We start from the raw sequence: 10,371 nt of genomic DNA, 5'->3' as shown, positions 1-10,371 counted from the left end.
CCTCTGGGCTCGACTGCTCCACACAGACACTGTCAGAGCTGGAGAAGATCATACCAACAAGTAAGTGATTGTAGGAGGTCGAGCTCTTCTTATCTCCTTTCATTCTGGAGTTCGTCACGAGACATACCACTAACCAGAAAGACTATCTTCACTGTGAAAGCATGTGATGGAAGGATAGGGGGAGGAATGTGAAGGAGAGAAGATTTGGGCTGTATAATGTCCCATACCCCTCCCTCTCCCCCACTTTCTGAAAGACAAAAATATTTCACAGGCCAATGGTACAGTACCATGGTCATACTCAGCAGACATCTGTGACATATTTTTATTTCATTTAAAAGAAAATTTAGCAATTAGAGGGGGAAAAAAACATAAAAAAAACCCATTCAACCCAGGGTTGGTTCATGTACCTCCAATATTCAGACCAGTGATATTACTATTACTAATATTACTTGTTTTTTTTAATTTATAAATAACTGAACAAATTAAGGTAGCATCACACAGTTTCTGTGTTCTTTGGATGGATGGATGGATGGATGGATGGATGGATGGATGGATAGATAGATAGATAGATAGACAAACCATTATTTTCAAAACATGTTTTGTACCAACCTTTAATTGTACCAACAATATTTAAATGTTTCGGGGTTGAATATGCAAAACTAAAAGGAAAATCATGAGTCTATCACTGAAAACTAAGGATTTAAATACACAGGGAGATCGAATTAACCAGAACAGAAACAGGCGCAAGATTATTTAACAATCAAGGAAACTAACTAGAACACAGGCAAGTGGGCACAAGTAGAATTACACGAAAACACAAAGAAACGAAACAGAACTGTGACAATAACAAAGAATGGAATATTGTTTCTTCTCATTGTATTTTTATATCAATATGGTACAAGATTATCATATTCAAATCAGTGTGATAAACGAGTTAGGTCAAAAGTAATCCAAAAGTAGTCTGATTATATTACCTTATAAGTGTAATGCAATGGATTACGTTACTAACTACAATTTGTAAGTAATCTACTCAACACACACACACACACACACACACACACACACACAAACACACACACACACACACACACACAAACGCACGCACGCACACACACACACACACACACACACACACACACACACACACACACACACACACACACACACACACACACACACACACACACACAAACACACACACACACACCTATGATATGATGACCTCCAGCAACAAAACCAGACCTCAACTTACTGATAATTGTCTAGTCACCATCATAAGACATACCAGATCACAGACATGTGACAAACCTAAACGAAAGAGAACACAACCACAAATGCCCTATGGCCAGGATCGATGCCTTCATCATTTAATGCTACAATTCCAAATGAGTATGAGTGAAACAAATCCGACCCCTTTTCCTCTCCACCACAACATTATTGACAGAAACTCAATGGTTTGTTACACAGAATTTCACATCAGCTAGCACAGCTAGGCTATGCACATATTTATAAAGCAATATCACATCATTCATTATGCTGTACTGTAAGCAGAAAAGGCTCCTGCTGCTCCTCATCCACATCTACACTATTCAATAATGCCGCTCATCAGGAGCACCTTCTGAGCGAAATATGATATGAGCTTAGCCAGAGATGAATCGATCAAACCTTAATGAACACCTGGGTGGACCTCATTTATACAGAGAATAAGCGAGAGAGTAAGAGAGAGAGAGATATGTTTGGACTTATATCCATATTTATTCTGAGTACCTGAATAAAGAATGACTAAAGAACTACATTTGCATTTCTTGATGGAAATAACGGTGCTTGCAAGGAAGTAAACATTAGCAGCTAAAGGCAGTCGGGTCAAAGGCCACGTATCCAAAGAGCAATGCCAGTGCTGAAAGCTCTAATCGGTGCAAGTCAAGAGATTTGAAAAAGTAATTTTAGCTTGTTAAAAAGCCAAGAAAGTTTACAAAAACCAAAAATACATAAAACACAAGGCTGAAATTATCTACATAACACCAGATGGAGATTACTGTGAAGTAGAAGAAATATGAGAGATTTCAATCCAGTGTTTTCCAAGCAAGCACTGTATTAATAATAAAAAAAATGTGCTATTAGCAAGACATTAAAACAGGCTAATCCAAGAACTTCAGGAAATGAAGTTTCAGATGAAACAGAGAACTTAAGGAAAAACACTAGAAAGACCAAAAGCCTTTGTAACGTCTCGGTTACATAAGTAACCCTTATTCCCTGAAGGAGGGAACAGAGATGTAGTCGGACGTACCGACTGATTGGGATCACGCTTAGGGAGCCTGTCATCTTCGAGTATTGATAAAACGAGCCCATGCACACATTGGCGTGCGAGCTTTGCTTCCACGCTCCGCCACACAGCGTGGGTATAAATACGGAAGTGGATGCATGCACCACTTGTTTTTCACTGAGGAGGTGAGGGGAGCCCGGAGTCAGCGGTGGTCCAGCAATAGTGGCGACGGGACTACGTCTCCGTTCCCTCCTTCAGGGAACGAGGGTTACATACATAACCGATACGTTCCCTTTCAGTTCGGTCACGTTCTACGTAGTGGGATGAACTGACTGATTGGGATCCCCATTAAAACGCCACTAGTGCTGCCACCTTCCAGTGCCTAGACAAAAGCCTTCTGACCCCCCGCATTATTGAGGACAGGAGGACAGGGCTTAGGCTTGCAGGCTCACCACCTGGTCCCGTCTTAAGGGAGAGGTAGGAACCTTGGGCACGTATCCAGGCTGGGGTCTCAGGATATCGTGAGAGTTGGCTGGCCCGAATTCCAGGCACGATTCATTGACTGAAAATGCGTGTAGATCCCCTACCTTCTTAAAAGAGGCAAGCAAGCAGGAGAACTATTTCTTTAAAAACAGGATTTTTAACTCAGCTGCCTGCAGTGACTCAAGGGGAGTGACTCAACTAAGAAGACCTGCTCCTTCTCCTTACTGACTTAGCACAGTGTTTTGCAAGAAGGCTCACTGGGGAAACGCCGTGTCCCTGTGTCGAGGGATTTCCACTCGGTCAGGGAGTAAACAACTGGCAAAGGGGTGAGTTCGGAGAGGCAAACAGATGTAACTGTGTGGCCCCGAAGTGATCCCAGAACAGCTGGACAGCCTGGGGATGGAGTCTCCACTCTCCTCGGCCACAGGCTGTTGTGAGGCCTCGACCGGCTCAATCGCATCCTTCGCCAGTAGGACTGCGATGTCTGCACGCCTGGCAGGGCACATTCGCTCAACACCGAAGTGAAGCGAAGTGAAGCGAAGTGAAGCGAATAGCGCTGACTTGGGCGGACACCAGCCGAACTGAATCGTAAGCCGAGTCTGCTGGTATGAAGAAGCCAGCTAGACCAGTTTGGCGGCCTGCCCCGAGAAACCAATCATCCAACGAGACAGCCTCGGCGGCATTTCTGGATCTGGCTCGGGCAACGTTATACTCTCGGAGGGAGATAATGCAGCTGAGTCATCATTTCCAGAGGCCAGCTCCCCTCCGATGCTGCAATCGGCATCCTGTCCTCTGGAGGGGCCCCGAATGAAACGGCTGCTCAGTCCATTACAGAGGGACCAGCGCGCTCAACGGGGGCTCCACCGGCTGCGGTTTGATAGAAGTCCACAGGGATTGTTTACTGGGTGGGGAAGCCATCACAATGATCCATGAAATGGCATCTTGAAAAAGACGCAAAAGCACCCGTGTTGCTCTTTCAGGAAATGAAAAACTCTCACCAGTGCCGGAGCACACAGGGGAATGATCGCAGCAACACTGAGAGGGATGGTGCAGCCTGTACCAGTGAAGCACTCACTTCCTTTGCCCTCAACCTGCCGTCAGACAAACAAACACAAACACAAACACAGAAATGTGGTGCTGTTAAAACAGCAGTTTAGAGCTCAGAAGGCTCACGACCACCGCTGCACTCGCGCTGTAGAACCACCAGCACCGGGAGAGACTTCCTTGAAGAAGCACCGACACACTCGCTCGTTGTAATATAACAACACTCTTCAGAGACATCGACATGAAGACCGATCGGCTCCGAAGCGAAAGGCAAGTGGTGCGTGCATGCGGGGCGGAGCGTGGATGCAAAGCTTGCACGCCAATGTGTGCATTGCCTTGTTTTATCAATACCTGAAGATGACAGGCTCCCTAAGCGTGATCCCAAGCAGTCGGTATGTCCGACTACGTCGAACGTGACCGAACTGAAAGGGAACCACTGAAGACTAACTAGATAAATGATTTTTGAATACACAGCTTTCTGGAAAACTCATATCTGGCTGGTCTAGTAATGTTGCACAATGATTGTTAAACTGTATGATTAACTGATTTCTGTGCTAGTTTTGTGTCTCTTATACAACCTACAGTCTCTTTCTTCTCTCTTAATACAATCATTTTGACTTAAATCAATATTTCATGTCCATTTATTTATTTATCAGCTAAGTAGCTGTGTAATAAGTTGGATAATGCACAGTCAGCTGGTCATTATCTCAAAACAAAACCCTTTAGGATGAAAAAAGATTCACCTCAACACCCATTGGGGATTATTTTGTGATAATGGGCGACTGACTACATTATTAAACAAAATAATATTTGTTATAAATTATAAAAATTATATATTGTTTGTTTGAAATATCATTTTAAATGTAATTTATTCCTGTGATGCTAAAACCGAATTTTCTGCAGACATTACAAAACATTTTACAGACCCCAAACCTTTGACTGGAATATACTGTACATATACTTGCATATTTAAATGGATGTAATGGTATGAGCGGCTATCTTGTCATCACTTTTCCAAAAATCTTAATTTGTTTGCAATGTTTTTGCAAACCTTGACTGGGCACATGAGGGACAGAGAGGCAAAGAGCTATCCAGGAGAAAGATGAACCTTTGAACATTGTATTTTAGCCATCCCATGAGAAAATACAAGCAGATCCATGATGCAGTGCCTGTCCAAGGACAAGAATAGCGGGCAGACAGCAGAAATAAGCCCTGTAGCAGCAGCGCAGAAAGAGTGCCGACAGAGTCAGTCTGCGGCCACACACATCAGCTAATTCACACACACCTGCTGGTGAGCGCACAGTCGCTGAACATTGATTCTGGCTCCACCTAGTAACACTCACTGTAAAAAATTTGCTATACAGTCAAAATGAAATTATAACACTAGCCTGCTGCGCTGTCAAATTAAAATCCCATAAAAGGCAGAGTGTTGTGGCTGACCAGAGCTTCCTGCAGGGTAAAGGCTGTTGCCCTGTGGATCTCTGAAATAAGAGGAAGACATCTGAACTCTCACTGGGACCAACCTAGTTCAGAAATTGTGTCTTTAAAGGCAAAAAATGTGTTAGATGAAACTCTGAAGTTTAGGACTATGTGTTGGCCAATCGGAGGGTCGCAAGGTCAAATCCCAGTTGGAGTCGACATTGAATTATACCTCCAAGCGATGACAGAAAAACGGCAGATAGAGAGCTTAGCCGCCTTTTTATGTAATCTCTCATGTACTATTAAATAACATGGTTACACTTTATTTATAACATGGTACTCCACTTTAGACATTCTTCAGTAACTTTGCAACTTCAACTAACTCTCATTCATTTGCAACTACGTCAACTAAATCTATTAAATGAGAACTCGGCAACTCAAGCGAACTCTAGTCACGTCTTCGATGATTTTTCCTTTTGTTGTCGCATGTTTTCCCCACGAGCTCCCCCTACAGCTGTGTCGGTCGTAAAAAACTCACTTGCGGCCTCCTCCCCCTCTTTACCGCTGCTCATGTGCGTTTGTTTTGATTGGAGCAAGCCAACTGTATCGTGTGGAGCTATATCTACCGAGGTGGGTAATCTGGCAATACATCATACATGCGTGTGTGTTTATGTCGAATTGCCGTAAAGCAATTCGTGTTTCGCGCTCGTTCTCGTTCTCGCTTCTCACGAGACTTCCAATTTCTATCTTGCCGGGACGGTAGTCCCCAAGTTGCAAGGTTGGTTTTCCGCCTGGGAACGCTGGGGGGAGCGGGGAGCACCAATATCACCAGAACAGGTTGTTTAACCATCCAAGTTTTATTAAGTTAAAAAAGTTACCAAGTTCTCCTTTAACTCTATTATTACGGTTAGGGTTAGGAGAATAAGTTGACATGTATTTACAAAGTTACTTATTGACAGTAGACTGTATGTTGGCGGACCATCAAAATAAAGGGTTAGTAGATATTAACCATTAACAGTGGACTATCGAAATAAAGTGTTATGAATAATATTAATGAGTGGTATTATAATAGGTGCTGGATAATTTCAAGTGTGCTTGATGCAAAGAACATAGACCATCTTTCTTTCAGCAAGGAAATTAGTAATATTCTTTACTGTTAAATCTACATCAATGTTTTATTAATTTATTCCAGACAGTAACAGTGCTATCTTAGTAGGATGTATATACTTTTATAGTGTTTATTATTTTTTAGTTAGCTTTTAATTAAACTTTTTTCTAGTTTTAATTTTATTTTAATTCAGTTTTAGTATTTTTTTATGCGCTTTGTCATTTTTGTTAGTTTTATATATATTGCTTGTACAGCTTGATGCATGAACTAAACAAATAAACAAACAACCAAAAACAGCTAGAGTGTGTTGTTGGAGTCAGTGTGATAAACGCGTCTGACATCTGCAACGGATGCTGAGAGACTCTGGCTGTACTTGTACTGATGTTTGTTCTGTAACAATAAGTACACACATACTGTAATTGTATGAAATACACATATAATGTGTATCAAAACAACATAAAACTTATAAACTTGGTTAATATAAAAATATTGCTTTATGCTTTAGAGTACAAACATTGTGTTGCAATCATTTTGAAAACAAAAACTTTCACCTTAATAGTAATATGAGTGTTCACAACAATATTTTTGGATTATCTTCCTTTCTCCTTTTATTATAGTCGAAAGACGGATAACACACACACACATGGAAAAACACCTAAACATGAGCTGAAAGAAAAGTATGAGGCCCTCATGAACAAGAATATATTATTTCTATGACACAAACACACAGAGGTGCATCTGTAAATGATAAGTGTGTGCAGTAAGATCCACAACATGCTCTAATGAGCAGAAGGCTTGTTTGTGTGAGTTAACGTGTTATGAGTGTGTCTGACGGCTTTGGTTCATACCTGTCCTGCAGGAAACAATTACTGGTCATATCACACACACACACACACACACACACACACACACACACACACACACACACACACACACACACACACACACACACTACAGCAGAGGGACAGAGATGTGTGAACAACATATGCACAAACAAATCCATTGTACAAACACTCAAACATTCCACTCTGAGTAACTGGGATTTGGCCAAGACACGCAAAGGAACCCAAACCTCAAAAATGTAACTATAAACTGCTTAAATCTTCTGGATTCAGTCAGAATGATTGAACTGAATGTGTTTGTGGTCTGCATGTCACAGCATTTAAAACGTCCATCAATTTCTAAAAAGTTGTGTTATGGATAACTGAAACTAAAATGATCAATGTTCATTATCCATCCTTCCATCCCAACTGTTGTCTTCTTTAGGATCACGAAGATCCTATAGCTACATATTTTTTCAATCTCAAGTTGATTCAAAATGTACACTGCAAAAATAAATATTAAAATAATGTTATTGACTTTTTTCGAAATGCAGCATGGAATGCTGAAGCAGCAATGAAAGCTAAAAACTAAACAACTATATAATATACAGTATGAACTGAATGTGTTTGTGCATGGCTTGTCACAATGTTAAAAACTAGCATCTAGTTTAAACATCAGTGTTGTTAACAAACTAAAACAAAAACAACATTTTCATAATCTGAATTAAAAATCAGGGGAAGTTCTTTTGATTAAATATCATTATTAAAAAAAAAAATTATATGCATAAATTATTCATAATAAATACTGCGCTACTCCATAAAAACACAAAATCTAGAACTTAGATTCTAAACTTTTTTTAAATGACACTGAGGAACTGAGTGCCCACGAAGAAAAAATGGCAGCTTTGTTGATCCAGAAAAATCCTTCACAGCCATTGTGTGTTCAAACCCACAAAACCATGACTCATGATTTAAATGCATAGAAATATACAGTAAACATATTACACACACATGCTTTTTATAATGGCATCCGTTCCACATCCATACTTGAGCAAATTCCAATAGTTCTATTTTTTTCCCACAAGTGTGACATCAACAGGAACTACATCTTCACACATACATACACACACAAAGGGAGAATAAACAAGAAACAACAGGGGAATAGAGGAAAAAGAATGTGAGAGAATAAAAACTGGGAGTCTTGCCTCCTTATGAAAGAGCTAAAACTCCAACCACCTCCGACAGCTTTCCACAACGATTACACAACAAACAAAAAAGATACAAGACTTGTCTCTCTATTTAAACCTAATCCACTCATGCACTACTTTCACACACACAGAAAGATGCGATATATGAAAGCCTGCCTCCGACTGTTAGCCTGACCAAAGCGGAGATTGTGGAGAACAGCAGTTCTGTGAGAGATGCAGAATAGTAGAGCAACCGCTGCGCTGCTGTACTGACTCTCAATATGTTCAATCTGTACATACATTTACATAGGAAAGAGAATGCACTGTGATACAGTCACAAAACACACACACACACACACACACACACACACACACACACACACACACACACACACACACACACACACACACACACACACACACACACACACACACACACACACACACACACACACACACACACACACACACACACACACTTACCAGATGCTTTCATCCACAGCAACTTACAGTGTCTTCACAGTACATTTGATCACAATGTGTTTCCTGGGAATTAAACCCATGTCTTTGGCATCAATAGCACCAGTTGTGTTAAAGGAGCATTTATAATTATGCATTTAGCAGACACTTTATCCAATGTGATTTACAAAAAAATTAAAAATAATAATAATAATTGTGTGGGTGTGGGTGGCTGTGTGTGTTCCATGGGAATGGAACCCATGACCTTGGTGTTCTCAGCATCATGCTCACTATTTTTACTATTCATATAAACGTTGTTGTTAATGTAAATTACGTAAATTCACTTTTAATTAGAAAAAAAAGAAGAAAGAAAAACCTCCTTCCTTGTCCTGTGGTTCATGCACTCTTAAGTTCTTCCAAAATGTTAATTTCAGAGAATCAGTTCAAAACACATTACATTACACGATGGGTAGTTCTGGTCCTGGATGCTAATTGGTCATATACAGTCATGCTCAACTGCACAATATTCACTAACACTGGTAATGTTTACAAGAATTTGCTTCTAGCGGAAGGATAACATTCAGTACATTTTATAAAATAATTCTGTAATGTGTCGTTAATATTTTTGTTATATAATATATTTTTTTACTTTTATACAAAATAATAAAGCACTTGAGACCACAATAAATTGTGAATATAGTGAAAAACATAACATTGTGTGGAAAAACATGCCTTGATCAATTTTACTGACATTTTTATACAGAATTTAGTTAGTTAGTTAGTAACATGTTTATGAATCTACTCTACTTCTAGACTGAAACAAACAAAAACAAATTTCATACACAAATATTAAGGCATACACTACCATTCAAAAAGGTTTTTTTAATCATTATTTTGGAAATAAATAAATCAAGATTTTTATGATGTTATAAAATATTTACTTTTCAAATAAATGCTGTTCAAAGAATCCTGCAAAAAATGCATCACGGTTTCAATAGAAATATTAAGCAGCTTCCACATTAATAATAATAATAATAATAATAATAATAAATAAATGATACTTGAGCAGCAAATCAGCATATTAGAATGATTTCTGAGGGATCATGTGACACTGAAGAGTAATGATGCGGAAAATTCAGCTTTGACATCACAGGAATAAATTACATTTTAAAATATATTAAAATAGAAAACAGTTATTTAAAATTATAATAATATTTCACAAAATTACAGTTTTACTGTTTTTAATGTATAGTTTATATTTACCCCCCCCACCCCCCCAAAAAATAAATAAATAGATAAATAAAAATGAAAATTAAGTCATAATTTACTCACCCTGGTGTTGTTGTAATGCAGTGCCTTTCTTTATTTTATGGAACACAAAAGGAGAATAAAAAAAATAAAAAAATGTCCAGCGTGTGCTTGTCCATTTAATGGCAGTGAATAGCGACCAGCATCAGGCTTTTTAAAAAGATGCAAAAGTATCACATAATGATCCCATGTGACATGTGCCGTATATTACACATATTCTGGGTGTATACGATAGGGTTTAGTAAAAAACAAAACAAAATTTAATGTATTATCTAACGG

The 10,371-nt window shown here is 39.2% G+C and overlaps 1 pseudogene across 1 annotated transcript in view; it reads left to right on the top strand.

Annotated features, from left to right (window-relative positions):
• The window catches only part of LOC307149455, a 426,481-nt pseudogene that overhangs the window by 55,115 nt on the left and 360,995 nt on the right, over window positions 1–10,371 (top strand). The window contains exons 3-4 of the transcript in view: window positions 1,038–1,202; window positions 8,660–8,800. The product of the transcript in view is annotated as an uncharacterized misc_RNA (transcript). The remainder of the gene's footprint in view (window positions 1–1,037; window positions 1,203–8,659; window positions 8,801–10,371) is intronic.

Source organism: Squalius cephalus, assembly GCF_949319135.1.
Source record: "Squalius cephalus genome assembly, chromosome: 2".
Classification (NCBI taxonomy): Eukaryota; Metazoa; Chordata; class Actinopteri; order Cypriniformes; family Leuciscidae; genus Squalius; species Squalius cephalus.
The sequence above is the reverse complement of the archived record's forward strand: the minus strand, read 5'-3'. Positions and strand labels throughout refer to the sequence as shown.